This window comes from Perognathus longimembris, chromosome 13, assembly GCF_023159225.1.
Source record: "Perognathus longimembris pacificus isolate PPM17 chromosome 13, ASM2315922v1, whole genome shotgun sequence".
Lineage (NCBI taxonomy): Eukaryota > Metazoa > Chordata > Mammalia > Rodentia > Heteromyidae > Perognathus > Perognathus longimembris.
In genome coordinates this window covers 26368180-26372168 of record NC_063173.1, presented here as the reverse complement: position 1 = coordinate 26372168, position 3989 = coordinate 26368180, and positions in this window count along the sequence as shown.

Sequence of the window (3989 nt, the reverse complement as noted above, 5' to 3'; positions counted from 1 at the left end):
AAAATGCCCAAGTAGGAGGAATAAAATGAAACTTTTTTTTTTAATGGATCATCTCCAAAACTAAGGTCAAGTTCCAAGTCATGGAGTAAAAACTAGTAAAGGAAAAAAGGTGGTACTAGAATGCACATAGAGTGGACATATTCTTTGTTGTGTTTTTGTTTATTTGTTTTTTGTTTTATTTTTGTCCTGGGGCTTGGGTGCTGTCCCTGTGCATTTTTGCTCAAGGGTAGTGCTCTATCTCTTTGAGCCACACTTCTGGTTTTTAGGTGGTTTATTGGAGATAAGAGTCTTACAGACTTTCCTGCCCAGGCTGGCTTTGAACAGTAGTTCTTAGATCCTAGCCTCCTGAGTAGCTAGGATTACAGGCATGAACAAGCAGTGCCTGGCAATATTCTTATATTCATTTATTTGCTTTCCCCTCCCTTTCTCTTTTCTACCTCTGCAGCTGAGGTAAAAGCCTTTGCTTACTCTAACACATCCACATACATACACTTCCGGGACCAGCCGCAGAAGGGTCCTTCCATAGAAAGGCCTGGCCATCAACTAAATATCTTCACAAAAACTTGTATTGAAATGTTGCCCCCTTTATGAGGTATTAAGAGATTATACAAAGTGCTCCTGTCAGAGGTGATTAAGTCATGAGGACCCTCCCCTCGCGAATGAATTAATCTATCCTTGGATTGATAGATTAATGGGTTTTCTAAAGAGTCTACTACAAAAGCCAATTTATCTCTGTATACATCTCTCTTGCCATATGATGCCCAGTGACACCTTGAAACACTGCAGGTCATGCACACTATCAAGTAGACCCCATCATACACAGCTTATAGAACTGTGAACTGAATAACATTTATTCCTTATTAATTACCCAGCATGCAGTATTCAGTTATAAAAACAGAAAATGGACAAAGACCCATCGACATTGGGTAAATAAAAACCATCCTTGTTTTAAAACACAATCCCTGGAAATATCACTCAGGTTAGGCAAAGTGGAAGAGAGTGAGAAGAGAGTGACAAGGTAGAGAGGGGTATCAGGTTCCCAGTTGTGAGACCTGAGTCAGACAGCCCAACCTGGAATCTCCAGTATTTATCAGCTCAATGATTTGTGTCTGAACCTAGATTTCCTCATCTGTAATATAGGATGGCTAATATTTCTCTGTATAGTTGTTTAGAGCATCTGATACCTTATGACTGAGTACACACTCTAACAATAATGCAACTTGCATTTACCAACAAAACAAGTTTGCCTCATGATGGATAGTTAATTTTATGTGTAAATATAGTAGCTGGTTTAGGGCCAAGAACCAGCCTAGATATTTCTTTTTTTTCTTTTCTTTTTTTTTTTTTGGCCAGTCCTGGGGCTTGGACTCAGGGCTTGAGCACTGTCCCTGGCTTCTTTTTGCTCAAGGCTAGCACTCTGCCACCTGAGCCACAGCGCTACTTCTGACCATTTTCTGTATATGTGGTGCTGGGGAATTGAGCCCAGGGCCTCATGTATAGGAGGCAAGCACTCTTGCCACTAGGCCATATCCCCAGCCCCAGCCTAGATATTTCTTTAGATGTATTTCTTTAGAATCTTAAGGCAAAACTAGTGTTGCACTTGCCACTATTGTTTAAGACTTTGGTTGCTGCAACTCTCACTTGCCTACACTTAAATTAGTAACAAATTTGAACTTAAATTTGAACAAAATAGATTACTTCTATAAGGATGTTGGGAGTATCATGCAATCAGCTGAAGGCCTTGATAGAGAAGAATAAGGTCCTGGAGAAAAGGGAATTCTACATGTGTATTCCTAAAGATACTATTCACCTGAATATCCTTAAACAATATGGCACCTTTCTACCACAACAAGGATTCACCAGGCAATCCCTAAAAGCAAAAACAATCAGGTAGCTAGATTTGCAGTATGATCATGACCAGGAAAGTTGATAGTATATGTTTACTCAAGTCTAGTCTAGTCAAGTATTTACTTGTTTTTAACAGGTGGCTTCCATCCATCACTTCTATATAACAACCGTTTACCTAGTGAAAGCAGAGAAAACATTTTCCTAAGATAGCTACCTTTCCCTGATGCCACTACACCATATACCCAGCCCTACTGTACACTAAGACCCAAGGACAATCCAGGAGGACTATTTTGTACAGATTCTGACTGGTCTCTCTTTCCTTTTCTCTCTCTCCTTCCTTCATATACATACATATATACACACTCTCAAGCCCTTCATACCTGTTTTCCTGTCTTCAAACCCGAGTCTATGAATATTGTCAAAGTTCATTAAATTAAAATACAGAAGTGTCATTATACAGTGCTGATGTTAATTTAGTTTGAAAAGGATTTAGAATAAATGGTGGGATCCTTGCCTAGAAAAAAATAAGTGTCATGAAATCCATTACTTTATACAGTTACATGGTAGTAAAAATATGAAACAAAATTAGTAGCCATGTTGTCTTTCAGAGTTAGGAATTATCTGGAGGAAGTATATATATCAAGAACTTCAAGTAATTAAAGCATGTTTTCTTTTTTGTAAAATATAAATTAAAATCTTTATCCAACCTCAAGAATACTTGCAGAAGAAGCCTCTGGTCCTAGGCCTGTGTTGAGCAGACAAGTCTGGAATGGTCAAATCAGACACTGTCTTAGATAAGCTAGAAATCAGACAGATGGGATCTTAAGCATGAAAATGTCCTTCCATGTATTTGGCTCTCTCTGAATCTAACAATGAGCCAGCTAACTGGGAGATCAAGAAAGTATCAACAGTAACCATCTCTAGCTTATTTTTGGGGATTGGTGAAATCTACTATTTTTGGTAATCCAAATGGCAAATACCTTTGTCCAAATTGGCGGTTCTCTCTGAAACCCATAGCATTTTGTTCTAGTCTCTTTTCCAGTATTTTTTAGCCCATACCATAACCATCTCTGTTCATATTTATGTCCCTTACTACTCATTAGTTCTTTGATTACATAATTCTACAACAAACTTCTGAGACAGAGTAGTGAAAAAAGATGGGGGCTGGAGATATGGCCTAGTGGCAAGAGTGCCTGCCTCATATACATGAGGCCCTGGGTTTGACTCCCCAGCACCACATATACAGAAAATGGCCAGAAGTGGCGAAGTGGCAGAGTGCTAGCCTTGAGCAAAAAGAAGCCAGGGACAGTGCTCAGGCCCTGAGTCCAAGCCCCAGGACTGGCAAAAAAAAAAAAAGTGGGGAAGAACTCTGCTTTCATGTTGACAGTGGATGGTAGTTACAAATAAACAACTGTTTAATAAATAATTTAAGAAAATAAGAGCTTTGCAGAGACTAAAATTAGAATGGTATACTCAAGAATGACTAGATACTACCTTCAACTGAGCAGTTGTGGATGCTTTTTTTTAAGGAAAAGAAATTTAAACTGAGACCAGAATAATGAGAAGGATGCACCCATGCAAGTAGAAGTTTGAGTAGAGGTAGCTGCTAATGCAAAGGCTGTGGATCAGACAGCAGAACAAGCTTTCTGTGCTGTGGAGCACAAAGGGGAGTGAGGGGGAAAGCAGTCAGATGCATTTGGTGAGTGATGGAGTCACATCACATGGAGATTTTTAGTCCACTGAAAGAGGACTAATCCCAAACACCACTGAAAGCCATGGAATGTTTTGAGTTTAGAAATGACCTGGTTGCTTTGTGGAGAATTGACAATGGAAGTGGGGAATTGCCTTATGAGATGACTGCAGAGTCTAAGCAACAGTCCTGTGCATCAGCTGAAGCCAAGACAAATGGGTAGATGAGGAAGACTTTGGAGTCAGCATCAACAAGACTTCTTGAAGAACTGGAGGTTTCACTGGCTAGCACTCTACCAATGGACCTATGCCTCCAACCCCCAGGAAATAAATCTAATGCTTAGGCTTTTTTTTTACTTGATTTCCAGGAAGCACTCCCTTGATGTAAGAATCATATAAAATATTTCTTTTCTGTGCTCTGCACTTGAAGAAAAACCAAGTACATGAGATAT